General features: G+C 42.3%; 1 pseudogene; it reads right to left on the reverse strand.

Annotated features, from left to right (window-relative positions):
- Window positions 1-9,013: 9,013 nt before the first annotated feature.
- On the reverse strand, window positions 9,014-12,077 carry LOC103200627 (annotated as a pseudogene).
- Window positions 12,078-14,707: the final 2,630 nt, after the last annotated feature.

A 14,707-nucleotide genomic window follows, 5' to 3' on the forward strand; every position in this document is an offset into this window, starting at 1 on the left:
ACTGCCTCGGCAACCCAAGGAGGGGTCGCTATGAGTTGGGTCTGACTCGATGGCACACTACAACAATGGCTAATGATTGTGAGCATTTCTTCATATGAACAAACGGAACTCTACTCTTTTATAGTTTAGGGGGCTAGAAGTCTGAATTCAGAGTGCTGATTTTTGGGGCTTGGTGAAGGCCCCTCTTCCTTGGGCTTCAGCTTTGCCTCTTTGTTCCAGGCCCACTGGAGCTGGAAGCTTCTCCTGACTCATGTAGCTGCTGGCTACTGAGGCTGACAAACCCAAATGGTATAATCCTAAGATCAGCAAGCAACATGACAGGCCATTGGTTCAAGTCCCAGAACTGGAGATGAAAGATCCAAATGCAGGATCTAAAATGTGCGAAAAATTTAGAGATCTTTCTCAAAGTTTCTCCATATATACTGGAAGCAGGCCACAGTCTGAAGGCAACTACTTAGTTGCTCACAGCAGATTCTACCACAGAGTTGAATACATCCAGTCTCATCATGGGGATAATTACATCAAGCTGCCCCAGCTAAGTCGACACACAACCTTAACTACCACACTAGGTTTGGTGTCATCCAGTGTAGTAATGCATGGTGTCACACTCCTCCTCCCAACCATGGACCTCCTCCTGTAGCAAACCATACAGAATACTTAGTAATGTCTATTATCAATCTTAATCATACAATATTATGTGATAAATATAGTTGTAAATTGCTTAAACGTAGTATTTCTTAGATTATATGAATAAACTCAAAAAACCAAACTCATTGCCAGTGAGTCCATTCTGACTCATAGAAACCCTGTTTGGTTTTCAAAGCTATAAATCTTTAGAGAAGTAGATCGCCCCATCTTCCTTCCATGGAGAAGCTGGTGGGTTTGAAACTGACCTTCTGGTTAGCAGCCAAATGCCTTATCCACTACACCACCAGAGCTCCTTAGATTATATGAATACTAATAAAAATTGTTTTGCAAAATCTCTTCACATTGAATTACATTATTAATAACTGAGCAGAAGCCTTTTTCTTTTTTTTCTTTAATTTTCTCCTTCTTTACCTTTAACTCCTACTTCATTTTTAAAAAAAGTTATCGTTATAGGTCCATGATGCTACTGACTACAATGTTGTAGCTAAAACACCAAAAAAATTGACAAAACCAGAGACTGGAAAACCTCTGGCAGCTACAAAAACAAGAGTGGGCGCTTGTAGCGCATGCAGATGAAACCACGTGATGTGATGCATCATTGAAATTGGGCAATAATGACAACTCTGACCAGAGAGCATTAGAAAGTTCAAAAGTAAATCAGCATAAATTTTCAGCCTTGTAGGTATATTGATACATGTAAACTGGGCTTTTGAAAAACGTTTTGGTTATCACTAACTACAGGGATATTTTTATAAAGAATAATAAATTTCTGCTGAAACACTGCACAGAAATATTATAGACAGTCATTTTGGTGTCACTCCCTGTGACAGTGTCACCCAGGGCAGTCCGTACTCCCTGCACTCCCCTAGTGAAGCCACTGGCCACCAGGACATTTAATAAGTGTCTATTGAATGAATGTGGGCATTTATGCAAAAAAATAAAGTATTCCAGAGAAAAACAAATAGGCTTTTCTTGAGTGATTCATTGGCTAGAGAATGGAAAGTTCTGCATGTTCCACAGAGATTTTTGTCTGCTTGGGAACCAAATGCACAGAGAGGATGGGAGTGCAGATGCTGTGGGGCCTCTGTTCTGGCACCGCAGGCACGGTGGGGCCTGCAACCGCCATCTGCAGAAAGCTCTATAAAGGAAACAACTCCTCCAGTACCATGTGTTCCCACTGTGGCTCATAAGGCTGCGTTCGGAGCAGGGCTGCAGGCAAGAGCCCCTCCAGGGTTCAGCCTCGTTCTCAAACTAGTACAAAAGCTGTTACTGTGGAGTCAATTTCAACTCATGGTGACCCTATGTGTTACAGAGCAGAACTGCCCCATAGGGGTTTCTTGGCTGTCATCTTCACAGAAGCAGATCACCAGGCCTATTTTCTGTGGTGCCACTGAGTGGGTGCGAGCCACCAACCTTTAGGTTAGTAATCGAGTATAAATCTTTTGTGCAACCCAGGTACCCCAATCCCTCCATCTTGTTCAACCTCTCCCAGGCTGGAAGAAGAGAGGACTCTGTTTATCAAACTGAGCCTCATCACCTCCTGCTCCCAAAGCTGGGCAAGAGTATGCCTCAGGTTGGGGTTGTGGGTTAATAGCCTACTCTGCAGGCTGGGAAAATATCGTGGGTATCGAGAAGCAAGCAAGTAGCCAAGCATAGCACGCTCACTCCAAAGCTGGTTGGCCCAAGCAGAGGGATAGGAATTTCCCTGCGAAATATAGGAGAGGGTTTCTTGCCTGCCCACAAGATTCACACTGTGCCCAGAATATAGGAGAAAGAAGGAATTATAACAGTCAGGCTTTGATGGTGGGGAGACCTGCCCAATGAAGCTCATGACTAAATGCATCCTTAGTTCAGGGTTCACATGACACCCAGGTAGGCAGGCATTTGAAGACTGGAGAAGACAAGAAATCATCAAACCCACACATAACATACAGTCTCCATTTCTGGTAGGTGTCTAGTAGTGTATTTTCAGTAAATAACATTTATGACTGTACCTGTGGATAAGAGTACTTGCCCTGTACTACTGATGATCCCAGGAGAGCTGGAGGCGGGGATTCCAAACCAAAACCAAACTCACTGCTGTCGAGTCAGATCCAACTCATAGCGACCCCTCCTTGGGTTTCTGAGGTGGTATCTTTAAGGAAGTAGATTGTCCAATCTTCTTTCCAAGGAGTGGCTGGTGGGTTTGAACGGCCAGCGTTCTGGTTAGCAGTCAAATGCCTTAGGCACTATGCCACCCGAGATCCGGAGGAGGGGATTATGTAACTGAATAATTTGCTCATAGAACATAAACTTTTGGTCCCACTCTATGCATCAGGCAAGGTCCTTAGGTGGTGCAAATCGTTTGCACTCAACTACTAACCTAAAGGTTGGCAGTTTGAATCCACACAGCAGTGCCGTGGAAGAAAGGCCGGGTGATCTGCTTCTGTAAAAGCTGTTGTTGTTAGGTGCTATCAAGTTGGCTTCAACTCACAGTGACCTCATGTGACAGAGTAAAACTGCTCCATAAGGTTCTCAAGGCTGTAATCTATATGGGAGAAGATCGCCAGGCCTTTCTCCACATTACCACTGGGTGGGTTCATATTTATAGCCTTTTGGTTAGCAGCCGAGTGAGTGCATTTATAACTGAGGAAACTCTGTGGAGCAATTTGCAACACGTGGGATAACCATGAGTCAGAATCTACTCGACAGTAGTGGGCTTGGTGTTTTGGTTACACTAGTCTAACAAAAATACCCCACCCCTCATAGAGCTTATGCATCAGTTCAAATTGCATATTGCTCTGGTAGCATAGTGGCTAAGACACTTGCCTGCTAACCAGACGGCTGGCGGTTCAAACCCACCAGCCACTCCTCGGAAGGAAGGTTGGGCAATCCTACTTCCGTAGTGATACTGCCTCGGAAACCCAAGGAGGGGTCGCTATGAGTCGGGGCCGACTCGACGGCACATAACAACAACAACAAGAAAAATTCATACTTCATACATTCCACTCTTCAGTTATTAATGGGTATGCTTGAACAATTTCTCTTAGAAAGATCAGCACAAAGCCGGTCCCCATGAGGCAGAGGTTAAAGATGTCCCAAATGTCCAAACTACCATGCCACTCCATCATCTCAGACATTAACCCCTCCTCCTCCTCCCAGTAATTTCCCCAGTCTTAGGGTTCTGTATTTCACTGTAATGCCTCACAGAACTCACAGACACCCAAGCGTTCGTCTCACGTAGTAGTGGTAGAAGCTGGCAGGCTGGCGAGTCCCGGGTCCGTGAGTAGGTCTCCGGGTTTGATGAACCTCGATCAGCAGATCAGATAATGGCTGCTGTCCCAAATCCAGGGGTGAGATGAGGATGATCCAAGCCACAAAGCTGGAGCAAGAGGAGAGCGAATCTTCCCAGGAGATTCGTAGGTATACCCTCAGGGAAGCTAAGAGTGGTGATTTGAATTATACCCTCCAGCAAGGCAGGACTCAAGATACATTCCACCTGTGTTGCCCCAACAGAATTAACCTAAATCCCATCACAGAGTTGATTGCCAGTCATTATAGGGAATGACTACTACCAGCTGCCCAGCCAAGTTGATACCTGACCTTAACTACCACACCACCCCAATTAGGCATGGGTAATGGGATTTACAAAACATCACAGAATGGAGGACAATGGCTAGAAGGGCCACGTCAAACAATCCACTGCAGGGTATTTGTAGCTTTTTCTTCCCATGGTGAGACATGCTTCATCAGCAAATGAAGATCCTGAAAGATTTACTCCATCCATGTCATTAAGGTGGACTCTAGTGTGAGGAGGTAACTCTTCTCCAGTTGTGTTTTGAGTGCCTTCCAACCTGAGGGGCTCATCTTCTGGCACTATATCAGACAATGTTTCAAGGCTGTTCATAAAGTTTTCCAGTAATATATCAGACAGTGTTTCATTGCTATTCACAAGGTTTTCATTGGTGAAGTTTTTCAAAAGTGATGGCCTGATCTCTCTTCCCAGTCTGTCTTAGTCTGGAAGCTCCACTGAAACCTGTGCAGTATGGGTGACCATGTTGGTATTTGTAACACCGGTGGCATAGCCTCCAACCTCACAGCAATATGCAAACCACCATAGCATGACACATGGCACAGACGAGTGGTAGCTATTAAGCTTGGTGAAGTACGGGGTCAAAGAAAAAAGGGAAGACCCTCAATGAGAAGGATTGACACAGTGGCAGTAACAATAGGCTCAAGTGTAGCAAGGATTGTGAAGATGGTGCAGGTCCAGGCAGTGTTTCCTTCTGTTGTACGTAGGTCACTTTGAGTTGGAGCCGGTAGCGTCTAAGAAAAACAAGAAAAATTGCTCATGGTGGGGCTTTGCAGAAGTAACACAAAGTGCTTCAGGAGCCTGGGGAGGGGCAACTAGCTCAATCTAGCCTGGGAATATATTGAAGGAGATGGCCTTTGGGATGTTGTTGTTGTTGTTATGTGCCCTCCGAGTTGCATAGCGACCCCTCCTTGGGTTGCTGAGGCAGATCATTACAAAGTAGATTGTCCAAACTTCCTTTCGAGGAGTGGCTAGTGGGTTTGAACCTCCAGCTTTCTGGTTAGCAGTCAAGTGCCTTAGACACTATGCTAACAGAGCTCCTTGCTGTTGGGATGTTGTTGTTGTTATTTGCCGTCGAGTCGGCCCCGACTCATAGCGACCCCTCCTTGGGTTTCCGAGGCAGTATCACTACGGAAGTAGGATTGCCCAACCTTCCTTCCGAGGAGTGGCTGGTGGGTTTGAACCGCCAGTCTTCTGGTTAGCAGTCAAGTGCCTTAGGCACTATGCTACCAGAGCTCCCGCTGTTGGGATAGTCTTGATGAATTAATAAGAATTAGATGGAGCTCTGGTGGTGTAGTGCCTAAGGCATTTGAGTGTTAACCAGAAGGTTGGTGGTTCAAACCTACCAGCCACTCCTGGAAAGGAAGATTAGGCAATCTACTTCTGTAGTGATGCCGCCTCAGAAACCCAAGGAGGAGTTGCTATGAGTTGGATTTGACACGATAGCACTGAGTTTTAGGGTTTAAGATGGAAAAGATGGGTCTTGGGAAATTCAAGGAGAGGAAACCAGAAGGGCAATCAAGATACTGTGCATGGAAGCCTTAAATACAGAGATACTCTTAGAACATGGTACGAAACAGTATTATTTACAGGAGAAAAAACATTATTGGAAGCAGACATGGCTTTTGACACCTGGCTCAATCTTAATCTCAATGTTTATTGTTGTGAAGTTGCACCATGAGTTCTAGAAACTCAACTTTACAACTCCCTTTGGAACCAGTGACTCACAAACTGGGGTCCCCTACACTGAGCCCATTGACCATCTTGCTGTTGCTTCATCATTTTCTTGTTCTAGATAAAAAGAGAACTCTAGTGGTGTGGTAGTTAAAGCACCTCTGCTAATCAAGAGGTCGGTGGTTAGAACCCACCAATCGCTCAGCAGGCGAAAGATGAGGCAGTCTGCTTCCATAAAGATTTATAGCCTTGTTCTATTCTGTCCCATAGGGTCCCTGTGAGTTGGTTATAGACTCCCTGCATTGGTTTGGGTTTAGGGTTTAGATAAAAAGTTCTACCCATGGCTTGCCACACGAGGGCACCATTGCCCAATTATGGAATCAAACTTTCTCTTCCAGAGAAAGGTGAGCAAAGATCTTGTCCTCCCAGGTTCTTCTTCTGGATATGAAATTACGAATGAGCTTGAGAAATGATCCAGTGTCATTATATAAAAGCTGAAAACATCTGTTCAGTGAATTTCCTGGAGGAATTTGACCAGAAAAACGTACTTTTCTATTCTTGGTTCTCTAACAACTGAGATATTTTATCCATTGTGCCTCTTGTTAAGAAGCTCTGGTGGTACAGTGTTTAAGGCATTGGGCTCCTAACTGAAAGATGCTGGCTTAAATCCACCAGCTAGCTACTCTGCAGAGGAAAGATGAAGCAGTTAGCTTCCGTAAAGATTTACAGAGTTGGAAATCTGAATGGAGGAATTCTGCTGTGTCCTACAGGGTCACTGTGAGTTAGAATGGCAGTGGGTGCCTCTTGTGACACAAATCAGAATTTTAGTTTGGAAGTAAATGCCACTGGGCCAGAATGTTTTAAGAATATTTTCCTTTTTTATGATTACATAAATACTGCATACTCATTATAGAAAATTTAGAATAAACAGAAAAGCTGTAGGTATATATATAACATTTATATGGATTATATGTATATATAGAGATCATGCAAATTATCCATGTGTATAATTATACATATTATATATAATATACATGCATTTACACATATAAAATATACAAATATATTATGTACATGTATCTATAAACTATATTCTTTTTTCTATGAAAATATATTTCTACAAAATGGACCTCTTATAAACTCTTTTGTAATTTCATCATAATTTAACATATTGTGAGCATTTTCTAAATCATTAAATGCTATTCTTATATCATGCTTTCTAATAACTGCATGCTGTTGTTGTTGTTGTTAGGTGCCATAAAGTCAGCTCCGATTCACAGCGATCCTATGTACAAAAGAAGGTCCAATAACTGTATAGTCTTCCAAAATATAAATGCACTATAATTGACTGAAACAATTCATTATTAATGGATATTTGAATTGTGGGTTATTTGCCATTTTTTCCCTATCGAAAATAAATATCTCTTTGGTGTAATATAAGCAGGATTTAGGGGTATACACACTTTAAAAATATTTATTGTGATTTGGGTGAAAGTTCACAGAGCAAATTCGTTTTCCATACAGCAGTTCACATACACTTTGTCTCATGACATTGACTGCAATTTCCCACAATGCAACAGCTCTCTTCCCACTTCCTCCCCATAGTTACCTATTCCGTTTCCTTCCTTCCCATGTACTCCTGCCTCCCAAGCTGTCTCCCTATGCATACACAGCCCTTCTACTCTCCTATGATTGATCTCTCCAAGGAGTACATACTTATTTTTTAAGGCTTTTGATACATAATGCAAATTTGATTGCCAGAATTATTGCTTTCAATATCTGTTCCACCAGCAGCATATAAGAGTGCATCCCAATATCTTCAGGGTATTTATCAAATTTTGATAAACAGGATTTTCCTGCCCGAATTGAAGCTATAGTTTAGTAGAGATCACAGAAGTCCCTAGAAGGATATTTGAAGGAACCAATAACTCAAAGTTTGTTGTACATGTAACTCCCCACCCCCATCCCCATTTCTTGGAAAGCTCAACAGTTGTATGATGGAGTGAGCACTGAACTTGGGGTCAGAGTGCCCAAGCTCTAGCCAGGCCATAGACTGACACCAGCTTTATGCTCTTGGACATTTCAGGTAACGCTACTGAGCCACAAAGCTCACCCTGTGAGAGAGGAGAATGCAAACTACATACAGCCATACTTTGGAGATATTGTAAATTGGGTCCCAGACTACCACAATAAAGTGAGTCACACACATTTTTTGATTTCCAAGTGTATATAAAAGTTATGTTTACATTACACTGTAGCCTATTAAATATGCAATAGAATTATCAAAAAGTTTGAAATATTGTGAGAATTACCAAAACGTGACAGAGACATGAAGTGAGCACATGTTGTTGGAAAAATGGTACCTTACAGACCTGCTTCACATAGATTTGCCACAAACCTCAATTTGTAAAAATATGCAATACTTTCAATGTGCAATTAAGGGAAGCACAATGAAATGAGATAGGCCTGTAGACAATTAACTCCCTCTGAGGAGTTTTCTTTATAAAACCCCAGTATTAAGTGTTAGTATCATTAGTGTCTACTTGTGAATGATAGATTGAAGACACACTTCATTTTCCAGTTTCTGGAATTCAAGGAATTAGGAGTCCTGGGTTTTGGCTTCAACTCTGCCAGTAGTTATCTGGACTTAGAAAACTCTTGTCCCTTTGTTGGACCTTCATTTTCCCATTTGTAAAATGAAATATCCCCTGAACTTCAAAATTGTAAGTATCAAAAAGAAAAAACTTCTTGGTTAAGCCACTGATGTCCTGATGTCAGTCTTTTCACAGAAAAAAATGGCCATAGCTACTGAGTGCTTCCGATGTCCTATGCACCGTGCAAAGGGTGCTGCAAGTGCCAGCTTTCTTATGCTTCACAATGACTGTATGAGGTGGGCATTGTTATTTCCTCATTTACAGATAGAGAAACTGAGGCACAGGGAGGTTGTGACTTTACCAGAGTATCACACAGCCAGTGTGTGGTTAGTTCTGGGATTTGAACCAAAAAATATCTGTCTCCAGAGCCTATCTTTGAAATCAGAGAGCTAGCCATACAACACCGAATTATTTTCCAACTCTTGTAATGGCAACACCCAAACAAAATGATATGTATAAAAGGGGTCTAAGACTTGTGAACATTATAGAAACATAAGGTCATATCTCTATGTTTTCTTTTCTTTCTTCCTCCTCTTTTTCTGCACTCTTACGTTGGGTTTTAGTTCTGGCTCTGATGCTAATTGGGTATTTCCCATAACCTCTCTGTGTTTCTGTTTCCTCATTTGTGAAATGAAGATGCACTCTTTCTTTTCCCAGAAGATTAAGGGAACTGGAAAATCTGACTGTTTGGATAAATGTATCTTTGCATCAGTACTCTTTTGTAAGTATTCATCCAGTATCTTTGAGAACTTCCAGGAACCATTTTATTTCTTAACTTTGTCTAATTGGACTGTAAAAGTGTTAATGATTACATTGTATTCAGAACACTTTTATAATTCCTGGGCTTTTGAATTGCTGAAGAGTAGGAAAAATGCATCCAAATGAGTTCTTCCTTGTTACATTCTAAATCATGCTCTCAACATGCGAAAGACTTCAATTTATGTCTTTCTGAAGCTTTACAGGCTGGAACTTTCTTTTAACCAGGGGGTTTTGATTGAAAATGTGGTAAACCTAAAAATCACATAGGCAGAAATTGATTTAATCTATCCAATCAATACTTTTAACTTGGGTTTATCTTTTTTTCAGAGGTCTGTACTTTTCTTTATTTACAACTTTCTTTCCTTCCTCTCTCCCTTCCTCTTTCTTCCCTCCCTCCCTCACTTCTTTCTTTGTTTCTTCTATTTTTACAGCTATAAATAGACCTTTAGGAATTCTGGTAGCATAGTGGCTAAGGCACTTGACTGCTAACCAGAAGGCTGGTGGTTCAAACCCACCAGTCACTCCTGGGAAGGAAGATGGGGCAATCTACTTAAGTAGTGATACTGCCTCAGAAACCCAAGGAGGGGTCGCTATGAGTTGAGTCCGAATTGACGGCACATAACAACAACAACAACAACAAAATAAACCTTTAATGACTGGGGTATGGTTTCGAACTTAAAGGTTGAGTGCTCTAGCCATGAGGTCAGAGTGGAGAGATCAGAAGGCTGCTTGAGGCTGTTGCTGGCATTAGCCAACTATGACACATGTAGCCCTTGTTTGTGCAGTAGCCATCTTTCTGACCTTGTGCTCATTGTTCCCCACCAGACAGTCTACCTTCTCAATCAGCTACAGAACCAGGCTCTGCTGGACAGTGGGCTCAGTGTGGTACATCATTACCATCTGTGTCTGCTGATCCAATGAGACCACAGCTCCTGAAAAATGATCATCTTGCTGATAATGGAGTGCACAGTGAGCAGGTCCAGCTCAAGCATGTCAGCTAGCATCTCTGTGCTGATGGAATCATGGACTGCTGTAGGTGAGCAAGTAGGTCCACAGTGACTTTCCCTAGATTGTCTTAATGGTGGTGCAGACTTTGTCAGCCTTGGAGAAAAGGTGCCACACTTTGCCATTTATCTTCTCACTGATGATAAAATTGTGGCAAGGCTTCTAGTCAGCCATGTTCATGGCCTTGGAGGTAGCCATCATGTGGTCCCTCACTGACTCAGAGGGATCCAGCAAGGGTTATACTTACCCATCTGCAGCTGATGGAACTACTTGGAACTACTTGCTTATCATGTGTTTGCAGACATCACTTTCATGGGTGGCCACCTGGGGGATCTCCAGGAACACAGCAAACACCAATAGACGCACTCCAGCAGCTCCAGGTTGATGTGCATGTGGAACGGTATCTGCTGGCACTGCTTCATCTTCTCCTGCTCCTGGCTGTGCTCCTTCAGACTGGACAGCAGCACCCTTATCTTAGAAGCTTCTTGGTCTGGCCTCTGGGGTAGATTTCCAGTAGGCCATTGTGTATGTCATTGGTCAGGACTTGATAGAAGGCACAGATCCCCAGCAGTACCATGGTGTGGCTGTACCTGATCTGCACTGGCAGGTCGGCATGCTGGATCTTGTCTTGAAGGTGAGGTCACGGGCCTGATACCAGCAGGAGTGCAGGTGCAAGGTTATACATATTTTTTGGGGACACAATTCAATCCATGACACCTATCTACATCTTTGGTTAAACTACTTGACTTGTATTACTACTTTTATTTTATGTGATGGTAGATGTGGCATAAGATGGCACACATGTGAATATGGTCTGTGTGGTCCTTGGCATAGATATTCTTGTGCATTCTCTCCATTTGTACAGCTGAGTCCTTGCCCTCATTCTCTGCCTGGTCTTGCTCAGATATTTAGGAAACTTTGGTAATGTAGGGTTATAGGGAACAACTACTGATGGGCCTTGTAATCAAACTTGTGACAAGTGTGGAGGATGAGCCTCATGTAATTGTGGCCAATCTCCTTGTCATGCCCATCACCTTCAGGTAGTGCTGCACGTGCTTAATAATAGCACTTATCTGTGCCTTATCCTTCAGGTGCTCCACGTACTTTTGAGAGTGAGCATCAGTGTTTTGCATCTTCTTGGTAAATTCTTCATCCATTCATTCCACCAGAGTTAGGCTATAGCAACAGACTTACAGTGGTTAGTCAACATTGTGCAGGTTCTAACTCTCTTCCAGAATATTCTCCCCAACAAAGATGTTGGGGCTTGCAAAAAGGATCTCAAGGGTCTCACCAGGCTCTATCGGAGCAGCAGACCTGGTCTTTTTTTTATTTTTTTTTTTAATGATTTTGAGTTTTGAAGTGCAGTGTTATCTTTTGCTATTAAGAAAGCATTTCCATCCCTCTCCAATTTTCATTCATGATACTTTTTCTTTCTTGATTTACAAATGTTTGAATCATTGGAACCTTATTAAATGATAATAGAGAACAAAGTTGCCTTGTTTTAGACGATTAGGGGAATATGGAAATATAAAAGGGAAAAGAAACAAAGACTTTGGAGTCAGAAAATCTAGATTGAGACTTTGCCTTGTGCAACTTTTAGCAGTTTGAACTTAGACAAGCTGTTAGCTTCTTTGAGTCTCAGTTTCTTAATTTACAAAATGCAGTTAGTGGTGCAATATGTGACCTACCTTCTTTGTAACATTTGTCCTTTTCAAGTATCCTAAAATGTGGTGATGCACTGACAAAGCCAGTAGGTCCCCAAACATGTGGGAATGTTCCTATTTTTAGCTTATGCTGCAGCCTGCAGGCTCTTCTCAGCATAGTTTCAGGCTCAAACCCTTCCAAGTCCAGCTCCAAAGCTGCTTCCAGGAACATCTTCCAATTCTCATTCCCAAAATCCCCTAAAGCAGAAAAGAGTCCATCCTCAAACTGCCATAGTTCTTCATCAACACATCTTTAGTTGCACTTACTCTATTCTTCCTTAAAGTAATTTGTTTTCAGGAATTATTGTTTCTTATAGACTGAGTTTGCTAAAGTAAAGGAAGGGTCCAGTGTTTTCAATTTCTGTCCAGCCTTAGAAGACACTAATACAGGTGAATTATGGAATGATTTCAATCAGCACCAAACCCCCTCTAATCCTACAGTTATTGTTTATCCCTTCTACCCATGAAATGGGAGCTCTGGTGGTAAAATAATATTTTATTAGAAAATATGCTTGCTATAGCATATGCTGGTTTTATCAAGAGTTCCTGAAAATCACAGAGTCATCCTTTGAGTTGGAGGGTGGTGGAAAGCCATAAATCTCATAAAAACATGGACTATATATCTGTAAGCATATGTACATACATGTTTGAGTGCTGCATATATATATCACATAAACCAAAAAACCAAACACACTGTCGTTGAGTTGGGTCCAACTCATAGCAACCCCTCCTTGGGTTTCTGATGTGGTATCTCTACAGAAGTAGATTGCCCAACCTTCCTTCTGAGGAGTGGCTGGTGTGCCAGCCTTCTGGTTAGCAGTCAAATGTATCAGGCACTATGCCACCAGAGCTCCCATTTATCACATAGTGGGCACAATTTTAGAGATTTTCTCCAACTCTCACTGCCACTGAGTCCGATCACACTCATAGTGACCCCTCCTTGGGTTTCTGAAGTGGTATTGCTATGGAAGTAGATTGCTCAACCTTCCTTCTGAGAGATTGGTTTACTGTGTTAAAAGGGTTAGGACCATGGTCTCATGGGATAATTCAGTCAATTGACACAACATAGTTCATAAAGAAATGTTCTACATTCTAATTTGGTGAGTAGTGTCTGGAGTCTTCAAAGTGTGATCTGTACTTGTCTGGGGGAAACCAAAGACTCAAAGAAGAAACTAGTCCACAGGACTAATAGCCCACACAAACCACACACGGCCTCTTTTAGCCTGAGACCAGAGCTAGATGGTGCCGGCTACCATTACCAACCACTCTGATCAGGGACAGAATAGAAAGTCCTGGATAGAATGGGAGAAAAACATAAAATAAAACTCAAATTCCTGAAAAAAGCAGTCCAGACTTACTGGACAAAAAGAGACTAAAGGAACCCCTGACACTATTGCCCTAGGATGTACTTTGAACCTCCAACTGAAGCCACTGCTGGAAGTCACCTTTCAGTCAAATGATAGATTGGCTTATAAAATAAATAATTGTCACCCATGTGTAATGCGCTCCCTTAAACAATGAATCATATGAGACCAAATGGTCAACATTTACCCAAAAGCAAAAATGAGAAGGCAAGGAGGGCCAGGGAAGGTAGATCAATGGAAACAGAATGGAAATAATGAGCATGCTGACACATTGTGAAAATGTTACCAGTGTCCCAGAATAATATGTATAAAAATCGTTAAATGGGAACCTAATTTGTTGTGTAAACCTAACCAAACCAAACCCATTGCCATCGAGTCAGATCTGATTCATAGTGATCCCTCCTTGGGTTTTCGAGGCGGTATCACTACGGAAATAGATTGCCCAATCTTCCTTCCAAGGAGTGGCTGGTGGGTTTGAATCTCTAGCCTTCTGGTTAGTAGTCAAATGCCTTAGGGACTATGTCACCAGAGCTCCTTGTAAACCTAAAGCACAATAAAATACCAAAAAGAAAAAGATGGACTATCTCAGAAATGTTTTAACAGAAATATACTGACGTGGTATATTTCTTACTTTTGAGCATGTATTATTTTACGGTTAGGACAATTTATTTTACCTGCAAACTGAAAGGTTGGTAGTTTGAGTCCACCCAGAGGTGACTTAGAGGAAAGGTCTAGGGACTCGCTTCTGACAAATCAGCCTTTGAAAATCCCATGCTCCCAGTTCTACTCTGACACTCGTGGAGTCGCCATGAGCGGGAATGGACTCCAAGGCAACTGGTTTGGCTACTGCTGCTATAATTGCCGCTGATTATAGAAATAGGCAGCAAGCAAGGTGTGCTACCGGTAAAAGCTCTTCGTAGCTGCCTTGTTTAAAACAAAACAAAACGAAACGAAACAAAACAAAACAAAAATACCAGTTGCCAGGAAGTTGATTCCAACTTAGAGTGACCCCATGGAACAGCGTGGAACTGCCTCATAAGGTTTCCAAGGAAAATCTTTATGGGAGCAGACTGCCTTATCTTTCTTCTGCGGAGGGGCTGGCAAACTATTTGGTTAGCAGCTGAGCCCTTAACCATTACTTCATCAGAGCTCCTTGGATAAGTAAAAACAAAACAAAACTCTCACTGCGGAGGAGTCCATTGGACTCATAGCGATCCCTCCTTGGGTTTCTGAGGCTTATGGAAGTAGATTGCCCAATCTTCCTTCTGAGGAGGCTCATGGTTTTGAACCACCAGCCTTCTGGTTAGCAGTCAAATGCCTTAGGCACTA

This window comes from Orycteropus afer, unplaced genomic scaffold, assembly GCF_000298275.1.
Source record: "Orycteropus afer afer isolate SDZICR_OR568_19922 unplaced genomic scaffold, OryAfe1.0 scaffold00132, whole genome shotgun sequence".
NCBI classification, from domain to species: Eukaryota; Metazoa; Chordata; class Mammalia; order Tubulidentata; family Orycteropodidae; genus Orycteropus; species Orycteropus afer.